Raw genomic sequence first — 21554 nt, forward strand, 5'->3', positions numbered from 1 at the left:
CTGTTGCTGAGTGACCTGTGTGTGTGTGTGGCCGCGCTGTTGCTGAGTGACCTGTGTGTGTGTGGCCGGGCTGTAGCTGAGTGACCTGTGTGTGTGTGGCCGCGCTGTTGCTGAGTGACCTGTGTGTGTGTGTGGTCGGGCTGTTGCTGAGTGACCTGTGTGTGTGTGTGGCCGCGCTGTTGCTGAGTGACCTGTGTGTGTGGCCGGGCTGTAGCTGAGTGACCTGTGTGTGTGTGGCCGCGCTGTTGCTGAGTGACCTGTGTGTGTGTGGCCGGGCTGTTGCTGTGTGACCTGTGTGTGTGTGTGGCCGGGTTGTTGCTGAGTGACCTGTGTGGGGCCGGGCTGTTGCTGAGTGACCTGTGTGTGTGTGGCCGGGCTGTTGCTGAGTGACCTGTGTGTGGCCGCGCTGTTGCTGGGTGACCTGTGTGTGTGGCAAGGCTGTTGCTGAGTGACCTGTGTGTGTGGCCGCGCTGTTGCTGAGTGACCTGTGTGTGGCCGGGCTGTTGCTGAGTGACCTGTGTGTGGCCGGGCTGTTGCTGAGAGACCTGTGTGTGTGGCCGGGCTGTTGCTGAGTGACCTGTGTGTGGCCGGGCTGTTGCTGAGTGACCTGTGTGTGTGGCCGGGTTGTTGCTGAGTGACCTGTGTGTGGTTGGGCTGTTGCTGAGTGACCTGTATGTGTGTGGCCGGGCTGTTGCTGAGTGACCTGTGTGTGTGGTTGGGCTGTTGCTGAGTGACCTGTGTGTGTGGCCGGGCTGTTGCTGAGTGACCTGTGTGTGTGTGGCCGGGTTGTTGCTGAGTGACCTGTGTGTGTGTGTGGCCGGGCTGTTGCTGAGTGACCTGTGTGTGTGGTTGGGCTGTTGCTGAGTGACCTGTGTGTGTGGCCGGGCTGTTGCTGAGTGACCTGTGTGTGTGTGGCCGGGTTGTTGCTGAGTGACCTGTGTGTGTGTGTGGCCGGGTTGTTGCTGAGTGACCTGTGTGTGTGGCCGGGCTGTTGCTGAGTGACCTGTGTGTGTGGCCGGGTTGTTGCTGAGTGACCTGTGTGTGGTTGGGCTGTTGCTGAGTGACCTGTATGTGTGTGGCCGGGCTGTTGCTGAGTGACCTGTGTGTGTGGTTGGGCTGTTGCTGAGTGACCTGTGTGTGTGGCCGGGCTGTTGCTGAGTGACCTGTGTGTGTGTGGCCGGGCTGTTGCTGAGTGACCTGTGTGTGTGTGGCCGGGCTGTTGCTGAGTGACCTGTGTGTGTGTGTGGCCGGGTTGTTGCTGAGTGACCTGTGTGTGTGTGTGGCCGGGTTGTTGCTGAGTGACCTGTGTGTGTGGTTGGGCTGTTGCTGAGTGACCTGTGTGTGTGGCCGGGCTGTTGCTGGGTGACCTGTGTGTGTGGTCGGGCTGTTGCTGAGTGACCTGTGTATGTGGCCGGGCTGTTGCTGAGTGACCTGTGTGTGTGGTTGGGCTGTTGCTGAGTGACCTGTGTGTGGCCGGGCTGTTGCTGGGTGACCTGTGTGTGTGGCCGGGCTGTTGCTGAGTGACCTGTGTGTGTGGTTGGGCTGTTGCTGAGTGACCTGTGTGTGTGTGGTCGGGCTGTTGCTGAGTGACCTGTGTGTGTGGTTGGACTGTTGCTGTGTGACCTGTGTGTGGCCGGGCTGTTGCTGAGTGACCTGTGTGTGTGTGTGGCCGGGCTGTTGCTGTGTGACCTGTGTGTGTGTGGCCAGGCTGTTGCTGAGTGACCTGTGTGTGTGTGTGGCCGGGTTGTTGCTGAGTGACCTGTGTGTGTGTGTGGCCGGGTTGTTGCTGAGTGACCTGTGTGTGTGGCCGGGCTGTTGCTGAGTGACCTGTGTGTGTGTGTGGCCGGGCTGTTGCTGTGTGACCTGTGTGTGTGTGTGGCCGGGCTGTTGCTGAGTGACCTGTGTGTGTGTGGCCAGGCTGTTGCTGAGTGACCTGTGTGTGTGTGTGGCCGGGTTGTTGCTGAGTGACCTGTGTGTGTGTGTGGCCGGGTTGTTGCTGAGTGACCTGTGTGTGTGGCCGGGCTGTTGCTGAGTGACCTGTGTGTGTGTGTGGCCGGGCTGTTGCTGTGTGACCTGTGTGTGTGTGTGGCCGGGTTGTTGCTGAGTGACCTGTGTGTGTGTGTGTGTGTGGCCGCGCTGTTGCTGAGTGACCTGTGTGTGTGTGGCCAGGCTGTTGCTGAGTGACCTGTGTGTGTGGCCGGGTTGTTGCTGAGTGACCTGTGTGTGTGTGGCCGGGTTGTTGCTGAGTGACCTGTGTGTGTGTGGCCGGGTTGTTGCTGAGTGACCTGTGTGTGTGGTTGGGCTGTTGCTGAGTGACCTGTGTGTGTGGTTGGGCTGTTGCTGAGTGACCTGTGTGTGGCCGGGCTGTTGCTGAGTGACCTGTGTGTGTGGTTGGGCTGTTGCTGAGTGACCTGTGTGTGTGGTTGGGCTGTTGCTGAGTGACCTGTGTGTGTGTGGTTGGGCTGTTGCTGAGTGACCTGTGTGTGTGGTTGGGCTGTTGCTGAGTGACCTGTGTGTGTGGTTGGGCTGTTGCTGAGTGACCTGTGTGTGTGGCCGGGTTGTTGCCAGCCCCCTCAGCCACGCCCACTGCTGCTAAGCCAGCCCCCCCTCAGCCACGCCCACTGCTGGTAAGCCAGCCCCCCCTCAGCCACGCCCACTGCTGCTAAGCCAGCCCCCTCAGCCACGCCCACTGCTGCTAAGGCAGACCACTAGCCACCTCAACTTAATGAGGCCAATACTATCACCCAGGATATCACATCAGACACCGCACAGCTCCTCCTGCCTCTCATCCATCACACAGTGACTCATGAGCACCTGGGAAAGCTGGGTGCCTGCCTGTGGATAATCGTGATCTTATAACAACATGGAGAGCGAGATATACAGAGATAGCAGGAAATGGAGATAAATGGAGACAACCACCCAACTTTCCCAGGTGCTGATAAACCAAGCTTAAAAAGTAGTTAGAGCTGCAGCCACTCACAGGAATTAGAATGAGGTGAAGATATGGGGCGTTGCTAGGGTCCAAAAACATCCGGGGCAGGGGCCCTCAAGTGGCGTCGGTTAGTGAAGGAGCCCAGTGCCCAATGACCGCTCTATTAGCCCAGCTCTATTGCCGCCACTAATAATAACTACGGCTAAGCAGCCACCCGCTCTGGGCTCCTGTCACTGTCATTGGTAATGGTGCACTGCCCAGGCAGCTCCCTCACAGCTCCCCCTGCACACACAGCCTCTGGGAGGTCTGCCCTAACTCCTATCCTCTTGGCCAGTGTTTCCCAACCTTTTCTACCTCGGGGAACTCCTACCAGATAACATTCTACAAAATGCAAAAAACCTCATTCAGTGACTCACAGGTGACGTCTTCTTTGATCTGAGATGTTCTCTTTCCCTTTCCTCCATCCGGTCCAGGCCTCCATGATGATTTCTTCCAGCTACAATTCATCTTTTCAGAACCTGCCAGACAAACATCTTAGGCTCCGCACTTTTCCTTCAACTTACTTCCCTTTTCCCTCCTATAGGCTCCTATCCAGTAGTAATTCCACCGCTTGGTGTCAGTGAGTAAGTAGGTGTGTTGCCCTCTGTATGTAGAATCCTCTGCTGTGCCTCCATATAGTAATAATGTCCAGTGTTGTGCCCCATAGTAATGATGCCTCCTGTTGTTACCCCACATTGTAAAATGCCCCCTATTGTGCACCCTTATATAGTAATAATTCCCCCTGCTGTGCCCCATATAGTAATAATGCCTCCTGCTGTGCCCCATATAGTAATGATGCCTCCTGCTGTGCCCCATATAGTAATAATGCCCCTGCTGTGCCCCATATAGTAATAATGTCCCCTGCTGTGCCCTCTAAATAGTAATAATGCCCCCAGTGTGTCCTCCATATAGTAATAATGCCCCCTACTGTGTCCCTATATAGTAATGTCCCCTGCTGTGCCCTCATATTAATAATGCCCACTGCTGTGTCCCTATATAGTAATAATGTCTCCTGCTGTGCCCTCCATATAGTAATAATGCCCCCTGCTGTGTCCCTATATAGTAATATAGTCTCCTGCTGTGCCCCCATATAGTAATAATGCCCCCTGCAGTGTCCCTATATAGTAATAATGCCTCCTGCTGTGCCCTCCATATACTAATAATTCCCTCTGCTGTTCAATCCATATAGTAATAATCTCATCTACTGTGCCCTGTATAGAATAATGCCCCCTGCTGTGCCCCTATATAGTAATATTGTCCCCTGCTGTGCCCCTATATAGTAATAATGCCCCCGCTGTACCCACCATAGTAATTAGGTTCCCCTCCTGCATGCAATTAACCTGACCACCATCCCCCCCACTACTTCACCTGACCCCCCACACACAAACACTACCCCACCTGACCCCCCCCCCCCCCCCAGACACACACACTACCCCACCTGACCCTCATCCCCCCACAAACTACCCCACTAACACACACACAACCTCACCAGACCCCCTCCATACAAGCATACTACACCACCTGACCCCCCCCCCTCACACAAACACACACATATATTACCCCACCTGGGCCCCATCTTAGCTCCCCCCCAACACACACTACCTCTACTGACCCTCTCCATACACACATACTATACCACCTGACCCTCCTCCACACACATACATACATATTACCCCACCTGGGCCCCATCTTAGCACACCCACCCCCTAAACACACACACGTTACCTCATTTGAGCAGTGATTGCCCTGAGGTGAAGAAGCGCGGTGGGGCATGAGCTTTCCGGGTGACTTCCTGGCACCTGGAGAGAGGCTGGGCTGGGCAGGAGCGTGGCTGCCATCAGTGAGCGGTACCTGAGAGCGCAGCTTCAGTGACGTCACCCGTCACTTGTGCATTGTCCGCGGCGCACGCATCCAATGCTTGAGTGACAGGTGACATCACTGAAGCTACCGCCTCAGGTACCGCTCACTGAGGGCAGCCAATCCGAGGTGAGGGTCAGGCCAGGGGTCAGAGGCCGCGGCTGCTTATAATCCGATACTGGCGGGTGGCGGCAGCAAATAACTTTCGAGGCCTATGCCTAGCGACGCCACTGGTAAAGGTGTGTCTGCACCTGGGAAAGCAGGGTGTACAGCCTGCACTAACACCTCACTCTTTGTCTCTTTCACACTTCACCTTTCTCTGTCTCTCCTGCTATCTCTGTATATCTCCCCTTTCTGTCTCTCCTGCTATCTCTGTATATCTCCCCCCTTCTCTGTCTCTCCTGCTATCTCTGTATATCTCCCCCCTTCTCTGTCTCTCCTGCTATCTCTGTATATCTCCCCCCTTCTCTGTCTCTCCTGCTATCTCTGTATATCTCCCCCCTCTCTGTCTCTCTCCTGCTATCTCTGTATACCCCCCCCCTTCTCTGTCTCTCCTGCTATCTCTGTATATCTCCCCCTTCTCTGTCTCTCCTGCTATCTCTGTATATCTCCCCCTTCTCTGTCTCTCCTGCTATCTCTGTATATCCCCCCCTTCTCTGTCTCTCCTGCTATCTCTGTATATCTCCCCCCTTCTCTGTCTCTCCTGCTATCTCTGTATATCTCCCCCCTTCTCTGTCTCTCCTCCTATCTCTGTATATCTCCCCCCTCTCTGTCTCTCTCCTGCTATCTCTGTATACCCCCCCCCTTCTCTGTCTCTCCTGCTATCTCTGTATATCTCCCCCTTCTCTGTCTCTCCTGCTATCTCTGTATATCTCCCCCTTCTCTGTCTCTCCTGCTATCTCTGTATATCCCCCCCTTCTCTGTCTCTCCTGCTATCTCTGTAAATCTCCTCCCTTCTGTCTCTCCTGCTATCTCTGTATATCTCCCCTTCTCTGTCTCTCCTGCTATCTCTGTATATCTCCCCTTCTCTGTCTCTCCTTCTATCTCTGTATACCCCCCCCCTTCTCTGTCTCTCCTGCTATCTCTGTATATCTCCCCCCTTCTCTGTCTCTCCTGCTATCTCTGTATATCTCCTCCCTTCTGTATCTCCTGCTATCTCTGTATATCTCCCCCTTCTCTGTCTCTCCTGCTATCTCTGTATATCTCCCCCCTTCTCTGTCTCTCCTGCTATCTCTGTATATCCCCCCCTTCTCTGTCTCTCCTGCTATCTCTGTATATCTCCTCCCTTCTGTATCTCCTGCTATCTCTGTATATCTCCCCCTTCTCTGTCTCTCCTGCTATCTCTGTATATCTCCTCCCTTCTGTATCTCCTGCTATCTCTGTATATCTCCCCCTTCTCTGTCTCTCCTGCTATCTCTGTATATCTCCCCCCTTCTCTGTCTCTCCTGCTATCTCTGCATATCCCCCCTTCTCTGTCTCTCCTGCTATCTCTGTATATCTCCCCCTTCTCTGTCTCTCCTGCTATCTCTGTATATCTCCTCCCTTCTGTATCTCCTGCTATCTCTGTATATCTCCCCCTTCTCTGTCTCTCCTGCTATCTCTGTATCTCACCCTTCTCTGTCTCTCCTGCTATCTCTGTATATCTCCCCCCTTCTCTGTCTCTCCTACTATCTCTGTATATCTCCCCCCTTCTCTGTCTCTCCTGCTATCTCTGTATATCTCCCCTTCTCTGTCTCTCCTGCTATCTCTGTATATCCCCCCCCTTCTCTGTCTCTCCTGTTATCTCTGTATATCTCCCCCTTCTCTGTCTCTCCTGCTATTTCTGTATATCTCCCTTCTCTGTCTCTCCTGCTATCTCTGTATATCTCCCCCCTTTTCTGTCTCTCCTGCTATCTCTGTATATCTCCCCCTTCTGTCTATCCTGCTATCTCTGTATATCTCTCCCCCTTCTCTGTCTCTCCTGCTATCTCTGTATACCTCCCCCCTCTCTGTCTCTCCTGCTATCTCTGTATATCTCTCCCCCTTCTCTGTCTCTCCTGCTATCTCTGTATACCTCCACCCCTTCTCTGTCTCTCCTGCTATCTCTGTATATCTCCCCCTTCTCTGTCTCTCCTGCTATCTCTGTATATCTCCCCCTTCACTGTCTCTCCTGTTATCTTTGTATATTTCTCCCTTCTCTGTCTCTCCTGCTATCTCTGTATGTCTCCCCCCCCTTCTCTGTCTCTCCTGCTATCTCTATATATCTCCCCCCTTCTTTGTCTCTCCTGCTATCTCTGTATATCTCCCCCTTCTCTGTCTCTCCTGCTATCTCTGTATATCTCCCCCCTCTCTGTCTCTCCTGCTATCTCTGTATGTCTCCCTCCCTTCTCTGTCTCTCCTGCTATCTCTGTATACCTCCCCCTTCTCTGTCTCGCCTGCTATCTCTGTATATCTCCCCCTTCTCTGTCTCTCCTGCTATCTCTGTATATCTCTCCCCTTCTCTGTCTCTCCTGCTATCTCTGTATACCTCCCCCTTCTCTGTCTCTCCTGCTATCTCTGTATATCTCCCCCTTCTCTGTCTCTCCTGCTATCTCTGTATATCTCTCCCTTCTCTGTCTCTCCTGCTATCTCTGTATATCTCCCCCTTCTCTGTCTCTCCTGCTATCTCTGTATATATCTCCCTCTTCTGTCTCTCCTGCTATCTCTGTATATCTCCCCATTCTCTGTCTCTCCTGCTATCTCTGTATATCGCCTTCTCTGTCTCTCCTGCTATCTCTGTATATCTCCCCCTTCTCTGTCTCTCCTGCTATCTCTGTATATCTCTCCCCCTTCTCTGTCTCTCCTGCTATCTCTGTATATCTCCCCCTTCTCTGTCTCTCCTGCTATCTCTGTATATCTCTCCCTTCTCTGTCTCTCCTGCTATCTCTGTATATCTCCCCCTTCTCTGTCTCTCCTGCTATCTCTGTATATATCTCCCTCTTCTGTCTCTCCTGCTATCTCTGTATATCTCCCCATTCTCTGTCTCTCCTGCTATCTCTGTATATCGCCTTCTCTGTCTCTCCTGCTATCTCTGTATATCTCCCCCTTCTCTGTCTCTCCTGCTATCTCTGTATATCTCTCCCCCTTCTCTGTCTCTCCTGCTATCTCTGTATATCTCCCCCTTCTCTGTCTCTCCTGCTATCTCTGTATATCTCCCTTTTCTGTCTCTCCTGCTATCTCTGTATATCTCCCCCTTCTCTGTCTCTCCTGCTATCTCTGTATATCTCCCCCTTCTCTGTCTCTCCTATCTCTGTATATCTCCCCCTTCTCTGTCTCTCCTGCTATCTCTGTATACCTCCCCCTTCTCTGTCTCTCCTGCTATCTCTGTATATCTCCTCCTTCTCTGTATCTCCTGCTATCTCTGTATATCTCCCCCTTCTCTGTCTCTCCTGCTATCTCTGTATATCTCCCCCTTCTCTGTCTCTCCTGCTATCTCTGTATATCTCCCTTCTCTGTCTCTCCTGCTATCTCTGTATATCTCCCCCTTCTCTGTCTCTCCTGCTATCTCTGTATATCTCCCCCTTCTCTGTCTCTCCTGCTATCTCTGTATATCTCCCCCTTCTCTGTCTCTCCTGCTATCTCTGTATATCGCCTTCTCTGTCTCTCCTGCTATCTCTGTATACCTCTCCCCTTCTCTGTCTCTCCTGTTATCTCTGTATATCTCCCTTCTCTGTCTCTCCTGCTATCTCTGTATATCTCCCCTTCTCTGTCTCTCCTGCTATCTCTGTATATCTCCCTTCTCTGTCTCTCCTGCTATCTCTGTATATCTCCCTTCTCTGTCTCTCCTGCTATCTCTGTATATCTCCCCTTCTCTGTCTCTCCTGCTATCTCTGTATATCTCCCTTCTCTGTCTCTCCTGCTATCTCTGTATATCTCCCTTCTCTGTCTCTCCTGCTATCTCTGTATATCTCCCCTTCTCTGTCTCTCCTGCTATCTCTGTATATCTCCCCCTTCTCTGTCTCTCCTGCTATCTCTGTATATCTCCCTTCTCTGTCTCTCCTGCTATCTCTGTATGTCTCCCCCCCCTTCTCTGTCTCTCCTGCTATCTCTATATATCTCCCCCCTTCTTTGTCTCTCCTGCTATCTCTGTATATCTCCTCCCTTCTGTATCTCCTGCTATCTCTGTATATCTCCCCCTTCTCTGTCTCTCCTGCTATCTCTGTATATCTCCTCCCTTCTGTATCTCCTGCTATCTCTGTATATCTCCCCCTTCTCTGTCTCTCCTGCTATCTCTGTATATCTCCCCCCTTCTCTGTCTCTCCTGCTATCTCTGCATATCCCCCCTTCTCTGTCTCTCCTGCTATCTCTGTATATCTCCCCCTTCTCTGTCTCTCCTGCTATCTCTGTATATCTCCTCCCTTCTGTATCTCCTGCTATCTCTGTATATCTCCCCCTTCTCTGTCTCTCCTGCTATCTCTGTATCTCACCCTTCTCTGTCTCTCCTGCTATCTCTGTATATCTCCCCCCTTCTCTGTCTCTCCTACTATCTCTGTATATCTCCCCCCTTCTCTGTCTCTCCTGCTATCTCTGTATATCTCCCCTTCTCTGTCTCTCCTGCTATCTCTGTATATCCCCCCCCTTCTCTGTCTCTCCTGTTATCTCTGTATATCTCCCCCTTCTCTGTCTCTCCTGCTATTTCTGTATATCTCCCTTCTCTGTCTCTCCTGCTATCTCTGTATATCTCCCCCCTTTTCTGTCTCTCCTGCTATCTCTGTATATCTCCCCCTTCTGTCTATCCTGCTATCTCTGTATATCTCTCCCCCTTCTCTGTCTCTCCTGCTATCTCTGTATACCTCCACCCCTTCTCTGTCTCTCCTGCTATCTCTGTATATCTCCCCCTTCTCTGTCTCTCCTGCTATCTCTGTATATCTCTCCCCCTTCTCTGTCTCTCCTGCTATCTCTGTATATCTCCCCCTTCACTGTCTCTCCTGTTATCTTTGTATATTTCTCCCTTCTCTGTCTCTCCTGCTATCTCTGTATGTCTCCCCCCCCTTCTCTGTCTCTCCTGCTATCTCTATATATCTCCCCCCTTCTTTGTCTCTCCTGCTATCTCTGTATATCTCCCCCTTCTCTGTCTCTCCTGCTATCTCTGTATATCTCCCCCCTCTCTGTCTCTCCTGCTATCTCTGTATGTCTCCCTCCCTTCTCTGTCTCTCCTGCTATCTCTGTATACCTCCCCCTTCTCTGTCTCGCCTGCTATCTCTGTATATCTCCCCCTTCTCTGTCTCTCCTGCTATCTCTGTATATCTCTCCCCTTCTCTGTCTCTCCTGCTATCTCTGTATACCTCCCCCTTCTCTGTCTCTCCTGCTATCTCTGTATATCTCCCCCTTCTCTGTCTCTCCTGCTATCTCTGTATATCTCTCCCTTCTCTGTCTCTCCTGCTATCTCTGTATATCTCCCCCTTCTCTGTCTCTCCTGCTATCTCTGTATATATCTCCCTCTTCTGTCTCTCCTGCTATCTCTGTATATCTCCCCATTCTCTGTCTCTCCTGCTATCTCTGTATATCGCCTTCTCTGTCTCTCCTGCTATCTCTGTATATCTCCCCCTTCTCTGTCTCTCCTGCTATCTCTGTATATCTCTCCCCCTTCTCTGTCTCTCCTGCTATCTCTGTATATCTCCCCCTTCTCTGTCTCTCCTGCTATCTCTGTATATCTCCCTTTTCTGTCTCTCCTGCTATCTCTGTATATCTCCCCCTTCTCTGTCTCTCCTGCTATCTCTGTATATCTCCCCCTTCTCTGTCTCTCCTATCTCTGTATATCTCCCCCTTCTCTGTCTCTCCTGCTATCTCTGTATACCTCCCCCTTCTCTGTCTCTCCTGCTATCTCTGTATATCTCCTCCTTCTCTGTATCTCCTGCTATCTCTGTATATCTCCCCCTTCTCTGTCTCTCCTGCTATCTCTGTATATCTCCCCCTTCTCTGTCTCTCCTGCTATCTCTGTATATCTCCCTTCTCTGTCTCTCCTGCTATCTCTGTATATCTCCCCCTTCTCTGTCTCTCCTGCTATCTCTGTATATCTCCCCCTTCCCTGTCTCTCCTGCTATCTCTGTATATCTCCCCCTTCTCTGTCTCTCCTGCTATCTCTGTATATCGCCTTCTCTGTCTCTCCTGCTATCTCTGTATACCTCTCCCCTTCTCTGTCTCTCCTGTTATCTCTGTATATCTCCCTTCTCTGTCTCTCCTGCTATCTCTGTATATCTCCCCTTCTCTGTCTCTCCTGCTATCTCTGTATATCTCCCTTCTCTGTCTCTCCTGCTATCTCTGTATATCTCCCTTCTCTGTCTCTCCTGCTATCTCTGTATATCTCCCCTTCTCTGTCTCTCCTGCTATCTCTGTATATCTCCCTTCTCTGTCTCTCCTGCTATCTCTGTATATCTCCCTTCTCTGTCTCTCCTGCTATCTCTGTATATCTCCCCTTCTCTGTCTCTCCTGCTATCTCTGTATATCTCCCCCTTCTCTGTCTCTCCTGCTATCTCTGTATATCTCCCTTCTCTGTCTCTCCTGCTATCTCTGTATATCTCCCCCCTTCTCTGTCTCTCCTGCTATCTCTGTATATCTCCTCTGTCTCTGTCTCTCCTGCTATCTCTGTATACCTCCCCCTTCTCTGTCTCTCCTGCTATCTCTCCCCCTTCTCTGTCTCTCCTGCTATCTCTGTATATCTCCCCCTTCTCTGTCTCTCCTGCTATCTCTGTATATCTCTCCCTTCTCTGTCTCTCCTGCTATCTCTGTATATCTCCCCCTTCTCTGTCTCTCCTGCTATCTCTGTATATATCTCCCTCTTCTGTCTCTCCTGCTATCTCTGTATATCTCCCCATTCTCTGTCTCTCCTGCTATCTCTGTATATCGCCTTCTCTGTCTCTCCTGCTATCTCTGTATATCTCCCCCTTCTCTGTCTCTCCTGCTATCTCTGTATATCTCTCCCCCTTCTCTGTCTCTCCTGCTATCTCTGTATATCTCCCCCTTCTCTGTCTCTCCTGCTATCTCTGTATCTCCCCCTTCTCTGTCTCTCCTGCTATCTCTGTATATCTCTGTATATCTCCCTTCTCTGTCTCTCCTGCTATCTCTGTATATCTCCCCTTCTCTGTCTCTCCTGCTATCTCTGTATATCTCCCCTTCTCTGTCTCTCCTGCTATCTCTGTATATCTCTCCCCCTTCTCTGTCTCTCCTGCTATCTCTGTATATCTCCCCCTTCTCTGTCTCTCCTGCTATCTCTGTATATCTCTCCCTTCTCTGTCTCTCCTGCTATCTCTGTATATCTCCCCCTTCTCTGTCTCTCCTGCTATCTCTGTATATCTCCCCCTTCTCTGTCTCTCCTGCTATCTCTGTATATCTCCCTTCTCTGTCTCTCCTGCTATCTCTGTATATCTCCCCTTCTCTGTCTCTCCTGCTATCTCTGTATATCTCCCCCCTTCTCTGTCTCTCCTGCTATCTCTGTATATCTCCTCCGTCTGTCTCTCCTGCTATCTCTGTATACCTCCCCCTTCTCTGTCTCTCCTGCTATCTCTGTATATCTCTCCCCCTTCTCTGTCTCTCCTGCTCTCTGTATATCTCCCCCTTCTCTGTCTCTCCTGCTATCTCTGTATATCTCTCCCTTCTCTGTCTCTCCTGCTATCTCTGTATATCTCTCCCTTCTCTGTCTCTCCTGCTATCTCTGTATATCTCCCCCCCTTCTCTGTCTCTCCTGCTATCTCTGTATATATCTCCCTCTTCTGTCTCTCCTGCTATCTCTGTATATCTCTCCCCCTTCTCTGTCTCTCTCCTGCTATCTCTGTATATCTCCCCCTTCTCTGTCTCTCCTGCTATCTCTGTATATCTCCCCATTCTCTGTCTCTCCCCCTTCTCTGTATATCGCCTTCTCTGTCTCTCCTGCTATCTCTGTATATCTCCCCCTTCTCTGTCTCTCCTGCTATCTCTGTATATCTCTCCCCCTTCTCTGTCTCTCTCCTGCTATCTCTGTATATCTCCCCCTTCTCTGTCTCTCCTGCTATCTCTGTATATCCCCCTTCTCTGTCTCTCTCCTGCTATCTCTGTATATCTCTGTATACCTCTCCCCCTTCTCTGTCTCTCCTGCTATCTCTGTATATCTCCTTATCTGTCTCTCCTGCTATCTCTGTATATCTCCCCCTTCTCTGTCTCTCCTGTTATCTCTGTATATTTCTCCCTTCTCTGTCTCTCCTGCTATCTCTGTATATCCCCCCTTCTCTGTCTCTCCTGCTATCTCTGTATATCTCCTTCTCTGTCTCTCCTGCTATCTCTGTATATCTTTGTATATTTCTCCCTTCTCTGTCTCTCCTGCTATCTCTGTATGTCTCCCCCCCTTCTCTGTCTCTCCTGCTATCTCTGTATATCTCCCCCTTCTGTGTCTCTCCTGCTATCTCTGTATATCTCCCCCTTCTCTGTCTCTCCTGCTATCTCTGTATATCTCCCCCTTCTCTGTCTCTCCTGCTATCTCTGTATATCTCCCCCTTCTCTGTCTCTCCTGTTATCTCTGTATATTTCTCCCTTCTCTGTCTCTCCTGCTATCTCTGTATATCCCCCCCTTCTCTGTCTCTCCTGCTATCTCTGTATATCTCCTTCTCTGTCTCTCCTGCTATCTCTGTATATCTCCCCCTTCTCTGTCTCTCCTGCTATCTCTGTATATCTCCCCCCTTCTCTGTCTCTCCTGCTATCTCTGTATATCTCCCCCTTCTCTGTCTCTCCTGCTATCTCTGTATATCTCTCCCCCTTCTCTGTATCTCCTGCTATCTCTGTATATCTCCCCCTTCTGTGTCTCTCCTGCTATCTCTGTATATCTCCCCCTTCTCTGTCTCTCCTCCTATCTCTGTATATCTCCCCCTTCTCTGTCTCTCCTGCTATCTCTGTATATCTCCCCCTTCTCTGTCTCTCCTGCTATCTCTGTATATCTCCCCCTTCTCTGTCTCTCCTGCTATCTCTGTATATCTCCCCCTTCTCTGTCTCTCCTGTTATCTCTGTATATTTCTCCCTTCTCTGTCTCTCCTGCTATCTCTGTATATCCCCCCCTTCTCTGTCTCTCCTGCTATCTCTGTATATCTCCTTCTCTGTCTCTCCTGCTATCTCTGTATATCTCCCCCTTCTCTGTCTCTCCTGCTATCTCTGTATATCTCCCCCTTCTCTGTCTCTCCTGCTATCTCTGTATATCCCCCCCTTCTCTGTCTCTCCTGCTATCTCTGTATATCTCCTTCTCTGTCTCTCCTGCTATCTCTGTATATCTCCCCCCTTCTCTGTCTCTCCTGCTATCTCTGTATATCTCCCCCTTCTCTGTCTCTCCTGCTATCTCTGTATATCTCCCCCTTCTCTGTCTCTCCTGCTATCTCTGTATATCTTCCCCTTCTCTGTCTCTCCTGTTATCTCTGTATATTTCTCCCTTCTCTGTCTCTCCTGCTATCTCTGTATATCCCCCCCTTCTCTGTCTCTCCTGCTATCTCTGTATATCTCCTTCTCTGTCTCTCCTGCTATCTCTGTATATCTCCCCCTTCTCTGTCTCTCCTGCTATCTCTGTATATCTCCCCTAGGGCTGGGCGGTATACCGCAAAAATACCGATACCGTCACTGGCGTCGGTTAACCGACCTCAACTTAGCCAGGACGGTATTTGCGGTATTTTTGTATTTTTTTTGTATTTTTCTGCTGCTCCTCCAGCTCGGACATGCCGGCGTCACTGCACACACAGCACAATAACTTGTGCAGGGACGCCGGTATCAGAGCGGGAGGTGGAGGAGCAGCGGGGTCCAGGTGACAAAGCCGCCCGCCCCCCGCAGCCAAGCGCCCCCCGCCCGTCCGAGCGCCCTCACCACTTCCCTCCCCACCCGTCCAGGCCCCGTCCCGCCGCACCTGTCCGTCCATGCGCCCACCCGTCAAGTCCGGTCCCATCCGGCGTCCCTGCACCTGCACACACAGCATTGCCCTCCCCGCCCCGCTCGGACGGGACTTGTGCCGGGAAGTGAGGTGCAGGTCGGTCGGGCATTCCGCCTAACAGCCGCGGCTGACCAGCTGTACATATCGCGTCCCGTCGCCGTCACATGCAGGTCCCGGTCTCTGGCTGCAGAGACTGTAATGGTGATAGCGTCCTGCGGGTCCTGGAGCTGAACAGCGGGATCTGCATCCCCCGATCCCGCTCTACAGCTCCAGTAATGGCAGCGACGCTATCACCATTACAGTCTCTGCAGCCAGAGACCGGGGACCTGCATGTGTGGCCGGGAGGGGAACCTGTGTGCCTGTGTGCCCTGTGTCCCCCCCCCCAGCTGCTCCAGTCCCCCTGTGTCCCCCCCCAGCTGCCCCAGTCCCCCTGTGTCCCCCCCCAGCTGCTCCAGTCCCCCTGTGTCCCCCCCCAGCTGCTCCAGTCCCCCTGTGTCCCCCCCCCAGCTGCTCCAGTCCCCCTGTGTCCCCCCCCCCAGCTGCTCCAGTCCCCCTGTGTCCCCCCCCCCCAGCTGCTCCAGTCCCCCTGTGCCCCCCCCCCCCAGCTGCCCCAGTCCCCTGGTGTCTGCTCCAGTCCCCCTGTGTCCCCCCCCCAGCTGCCCCAGTCCCCCTGTGCCCCCCCCCAGCTGCTCCAGTCCCCCTGTGTCCCCCCCAGCTGCTCCAGTCCCCCTGTGTCCCCCCCAGCTGCTCCAGTCCCCCTGCGTCCCCCCCAGCTGCTCCAGTCCCCCTGTGTCCCCCCAGCTGCTCCAGTTCCCCTGTGTCCCCCCAGCTGCTCCAGTCCCCTGTGTCCCCCCCAGCTGCTCCAGTCCCCCTGTGTCCCCCCCAGCTGCTCCAGTCCCCCTGTGTCCCCCCCAGCTGCTCCAATCCCCCTGTGTCCCCCCAGCTTCCCCAGTCCCCTGGTGTCTGCTCCAGTCCCCCTGTGTCCCCCCCAGCTGCCCCAGTCCCCCTGTGTCCCCCCCCCAGCTTCCCCAGTCCCCTGGTGTCTGCCCCAGTCCCCCTGTGTCCTCCCCAGCTGCCCCAGTCCCCCTGTGTCCTCCCCAGCTGCCCCAGTCCCCCTGTGTCCTCCCCAGCTGCCCCAGTCCCCCTGTGTCCTCCCCAGCTGCCCCATTCCCCCTGTGTCCCCCCCCCCAGCTGCCCCATTCCCCCCCATGTCCCCCATCTGCCCCTGTCCCCCCCGTGTCCCCCCTGTCCCCCCGTGTCTGCCCCTGTCCCCCCGTGTCTGCCCCTGTCCCCCCGTGTCTGCCCCTGTCCCCCCGTGTCTGCCCCTGTCCCCCCATGTCCCCCCCAGCTGCCCCAGTCCCCCCCGTGTCCCCCCAGCTGCCCCAGACCTCCTTCAGTCACCCCCAGCTGCCCCAGTCCCCCTTTGTCCCCCCCCCCCCTGCTGCCCCAGTCCCCCTGGTGTCTGCTCCAGTCCCCCTGTGTCTCCCCCAGTCCCCCTGTGCCCCCCCCCAGCTTCCCCAGTCCCCTGGCGTTTGCTCCAGTCCCCCTGTGTCCCCCCCCCCCCCAGCTGCCCCAGTCCCCCTGGTGTCTGCTCCAGTCCCCCTGTGTCTCCCCCAGTCCCCCTGTGTCTGCCCCAGTCGCCCCATTCCCCCTGTGTCCCCCCCCCCCCCCAGCTTCCCCAGTCCCCTGGTGTCTGCCCTAGTCCCCCTGTGTCCCCCCCAGCTGCCCCAGTCCCCCTGTGTGTCCCCCAGCTGCCCCAGTCCCCCTGTGTCTGCCCCAGTCCCCCTGTGTCTGCCCCAGTCCCCCGTGTCCCCCCAGCTGCCCCAGTCCCCCTGTGTCTGCCCCAGTCCCCCTGTGTCCCCCCAGCTGCCCCAGTGTCCCCCCCAGCTGCCCCAGTCCCCCCGTGTCACCCCCAGTCCCCCTGTGTCACCCCCAGTCTGCCCCAGTCACCCCCTGCCTGCCCCAGTCACCCCCAGCTGCCCCCCTCTTATAATCATACACCCCTGTCCTCCCCCCGTATAGTCATACGCCCCTATCCGCCCCCCTATGTATAGTCATATGCCCCCATCTGCCCCCCTGTATAGTCATACACCCCTGTCCGCCCCCCCATATAGTCACACACCCCTATCCACGCTCCCTGTATAGTCACACACCCCTATCCGCCCTCCCTGTTTAGTCATACACCCCTATCCGCCCCCTATCCCTATGCGCTGCCTGTATAGTCCTGTAACCCGATCCCAACCTCCTGTATAGTAATACACCCCAATCCATCCCCCCCATATAGTCATACACACCTATCCCTCTGTGACCTGTGTATACCCTGTAGAGGCTGTATACCTGTATATACACATGTCCAGGTCTCTGCTGAGACCCCCTAATAATGACAAATAATAATAATAATGATAATAGACTAACCATGGGTTGCTGCTCAGTGAGTTCTATTTTACTTTTTTGAATCAAAATATCGCCAGTTTGGCACGGCAAGTGGGTGTGGTTTGCAAAAAAGGGGTGTGTCATAATTATCGTTCAATTATCGTTACCGCGGCTACATGTGCGATAAACCGCGATATTGATTTAGGCCAATATCGCCCAGCCCTAATCTCCCCCTTCTCTGTCTCTCCTGCTATCTCTGTATATCCCCCCCTTCTCTGTCTCTCCTGCTATCTCTGTATATCTCCTTCTCTGTCTCTCCTGCTATCTCTGTATATCTCCCCCCTTCTCTGTCTCTCCTGCTATCTCTGTATATCTCCCCCCTTCTCTGTCTCTCCTGCTATCTCTGTATATCTCCCCCTTCTCTGTCTCTCCTGCTATCTCTGTATATCTCTCCCCCTTCTCTGTATCTCCTGCTATCTCTGTATATCTCCCCCTTCTGTGTCTCCTGCTATCTCTGTATATCTCCTCCACCTTCTCTGTCTCTCCTGCTATCTCTGTATATCTCCCCCTTCTCTGTCTCTCCTGCTATCTCTGTATATCTCTCCCCCTTCTCTGTATCTCCTGCTATCTCTGTATATCTCCCCCTTCTGTGTCTCTCCTGCTATCTCTGTATATCTCCCCCTTCTGTGTCTCCTGCTATCTCTGTATATCTCCTCCACCTTCTCTGTCTCTCCTGCTATCTCTGTATATCTCCCCCTTCTCTGTCTCTCCTGCTATCTCTGTATATCTCTCCCCCTTCTCTGTATCTCCTGCTATCTCTGTATATCTCCCCCTTCTCTGTCTCTCCTGCTATCTCTGTATATCTCCCCCCCTTCTCTGTCTCTCCTGCTATCTCTGTATATCTCTCCCCCTTCTCTGTATCTCCTGCTATCTCTGTATATCTCCCCCTTCTGTGTCTCCTGCTATCTCTGTATATCTCCTCCACCTTCTCTGTCTCTCCTGCTATCTCTGTATATCTCCCCCTTCTCTGTCTCTCCTGCTATCTCTGTATATCTCTCCCCCTTCTCTGTATCTCCTGCTATCTCTGTATATCTCCCCCTTCTGTGTCTCTCCTGCTATCTCTGTATATCTCCCCTTCTCTGTATCTCCTGCTATCTCTGTATATCTCCCCCCTTCTCTGTCTCTCCTGCTATCTCTGTATATCTCCCCTTCTGTGTCTCTCCTGCTATCTCTGTATATCTCCCCTTCTCTGTATCTCCTGCTATCTCTGTATATCTCCCCCTTCTCTGTCTCTCCTGCTATCTCTGTATATCGCCTTCTCTGTATCTCCTGCTATCTCTGTATATCTCCCCCCTTCTCTGTCTCTCCTGCTATCTCTGTATATCTCCCCCTTCTCTGTCTCTCCTGCTATCTCTGTATATCTCCCCCTTCTCTGTCTCTCCTGCTATCTCTGTATATCTCCCCCTTCTCTGTCTCTCCTCCTATCTCTGTATATCTCCCCCCTTCTCTGTCTCTCCTGCTATCTCTGTATATCTCCCCATTCTCTGTCTCTCCTGCTATCTCTGTATATCTCTGTATACCTCCCCCTCTGTGCAGGAATAACATATACACTTCTGCCCCTCAGTCACACATACAGGCACCCAGCTTTCCCAGGTAGCAGAGCTGTGTATATAACAGTCAGTAATAGACAGATAGATGTGAGGTAATCCCATATAGGAGAGTACAGGACCTGCCTGTGTGAGGAAACAGCCGTATATTGTAGCTGGGAAGGTGCATGGCCATTACTGACATCCATATAGGAGAGATTCCCTCAGCATGGTCATGTGATCAGTATCCCAGCCTGCCTGCTTATTGGCCAGCAAGCACCATGTGACTAACAGGCCAATCAGAAGTGACAGGACAACTGATGCAAATTAGCCATGAGGAAGGGGGATGGTTTACAGGCCAGGACAGAGGAGACTCAGCCCAGAGCAGAGACTGCACACTGACAGGCTGACACAAAATGGCTGCACACTGACAGGCTGACACAAAATGGCTGCACACTGACAGGCTGACACAAAATGGCTGCACACTGACAGGCTGACACATAATGGCCGCACACTGACAGGCTGACACATAATGGCTGCACACTGACAGGCTGACACAAAATGGCCGCACACTGACAGGATGGCGGCAGCTAGAGATAATAGGGGACACAAAATGGCTGCACACTGACGGGCCGACACAAAATGGCTGCACACTGACGGGCCGACACAAAATGGCTGCACACTGACAGGTTGACACAAAATGGCTGCACACTGACAGGCCGACACAAAATGGCTGCACACTGACGGGCCGACACAAAATGGCTGCACACTGACAGGTTGACACAAAATGGCCGCACACTGACAGGCTGACACAAAATGGCCGCACACTGACAGGCTGACACATAATGGCTGCACACTGACAGGCTGACACAAAATGGCTGCACACTGACAGGCTGACACAAAATGGCTGCACACTGACAGGCTGACACAACATGACTGCACAATGACAGGCTGACACAAAATAAGGGGGTCACAAAATGGCGGCAGCTAGAGATAAGAGGGGTCAGCAGTAATAGAAAAACTTCCTGGGCAGCGGAGAGCAGAAAAGTGGCTGAAACCAGCAGAGGAGATGAAGCCTCCCTATGTGAGTAATGTACATGCTGGGGAAAGGAAGAGACGTGTGGGTGAATGTTTTTTTAGCAGAGTACCCCTTTAACACCATATCCTCAACTAACTGTGTTTTTTTTTCATGTGATGCAGGATCCTTTATTCTGGTGAACAGCTCTCACACTAAGGGCGCGTTCAGACTACAGAATTCTTGTGGGTAACTTGCTACTGATTCTGCTGCTTGCCCCCGCTTGCATGGGATGGGTGGAGAGCCAAGCAGGTTAATCGAAATAATTCCGTAGTCTGAACGCGCCCTCACATGCTGTTTACACCATCGTCTGGCACTATTTCCATGTGGTGTATGCAGTGCAAACTCCTAGAAACGCACTACACCTGCTCATCTTACATGTGTCAGCGCCATTAACGCCTGTGGGCCGGGAACATACTGTACCAGGTCCCCGCTCCTGCTTGCTTTGGGGGCTCTCAGTGTCTTCTGGCGCTCAGCCAATCAGTGTGCTGCCCCGATGCAGCGCACTGATTGGCAAACTGCTGGGAGACGCCGGGAGCCCTCGAAGCAAGCAGGAGCGGGGACCCGGTACAGTATGTTCCCGGCCCACAGGGGTTAACGGCGATGAGTTTGACATGACAGTGGGATGACCATTAAAGTGAATGGGCGAGTATCTGCAGTGGATTTCGCTGAGGATACGTTACGTGTGAAGCTACCCTTTAGGGTGTGTTCACACGTACAGGATCCGCAGCAAATTTGATGGCGCAGATATCAATGTGGATTTCGCTGAGGATACGTTACGTGTGAAGCTACCCTTTAGGGTGTGTTCACACGTACAGGATCCGCAGCAAATTTGATGGCGCAGATATCAATGTACCTAAATAACTGTACACAGCATCAAATCTGCGCCTTGAAATCTGCTGTGGATCCTGTACGTGTGAACACACCCTTACATTATATTGTACAAATTAAAAAGAAAAAAGAAAAGAAAAAAAAGATTTTGGGCCTCTCCTGGTGTCACATAACAAGAAATTTTTACAGAGGCAGGTAGGGACGAATCTGGAGAGAAACAAGCACACAAACCAGTAGGGTTGTGGTCAGACAGGGCTTTTTACAAAAAAAAAAAACACAGTCAGGGTAGCTTCACACGTACCGGATTCACAGCAGATTTCACACTGCGAGTGTGCAGAGAAATCCGCTGTGAATCCACACACACAGGTAACTCAGCAACAGCCCGCACACACATACACAGGTCACAAAGCAACAGACCGACCACACACACAGGTCACTAAGCAACAACCCGGCCACACACACAGGTCACTCAGCAACAGCCCGCACACACACACACAGGTCACTCAGCAACAGACCGACCACACACACAGGTCACTAAGCAACAACCCGGCCACACACACACACAGGTCACTCAGCAACAACCCGGCCACACACACACACAGGTCACTCAGCAACAGCCCGGCCACACACACACAGGTCACTCAGCAACAGCCCGGCCACACACACAGGTCACTCAGCAACAGCCCGACCACACACACAGGTCACTCAGCAACAGCCCGACCACACACACAGGTCACTCAGCTACAGCCCGGCCACACGCACACACACACACAGGTCACTCAGCTACAGCCTGGCCACACGCACACACAGGACACTCAGCAGCAGCCCCGCCACACACACAGGTCACTCAGTAACAACCCAGCCACACACACACAGGTCACTCAGCAACAGCCCGGCCACACACACAGGTCACTCAGCAACAGCCCGGCCACACACACAGGTCACTCAGCAACAGCCCGGCCACGCACA

The 21554-nt window shown here is 52.8% G+C and overlaps 2 protein-coding genes across 3 annotated transcripts in view; both read left to right on the forward strand.

Moving 5' to 3' along the window:
• Positions 1-21554, forward strand: part of LOC138793354 (olfactory receptor 51G2-like) — a 28899-nt gene that overhangs the window by 1255 nt on the left and 6090 nt on the right. Inside the window, exon 1 of one of the 2 annotated variants that reach the window (XM_069971889.1) lies at positions 19708-19763. The exons of the other annotated variant lie outside the window; for it this stretch is intronic. The gene's annotated coding sequence lies outside the window, so the exon portion shown is untranslated. Of the gene's footprint in view, positions 1-19707; positions 19764-21554 lie in introns of those variants that run through there. 2 annotated transcript variants of the gene reach the window in all.
• The window catches only part of LOC138793353 (olfactory receptor 51E1-like), a 45734-nt gene continuing 43885 nt past the window's right edge, over positions 19706-21554 (forward strand). The window contains exon 1 of the mRNA XM_069971887.1: positions 19706-19763. The gene's annotated coding sequence lies outside the window, so the exon portion shown is untranslated. The remainder of the gene's footprint in view (positions 19764-21554) is intronic.

The sequence above is a fragment of the Dendropsophus ebraccatus genome, chromosome 5 (assembly GCF_027789765.1).
Source record: "Dendropsophus ebraccatus isolate aDenEbr1 chromosome 5, aDenEbr1.pat, whole genome shotgun sequence".
NCBI classification, from domain to species: Eukaryota; Metazoa; Chordata; class Amphibia; order Anura; family Hylidae; genus Dendropsophus; species Dendropsophus ebraccatus.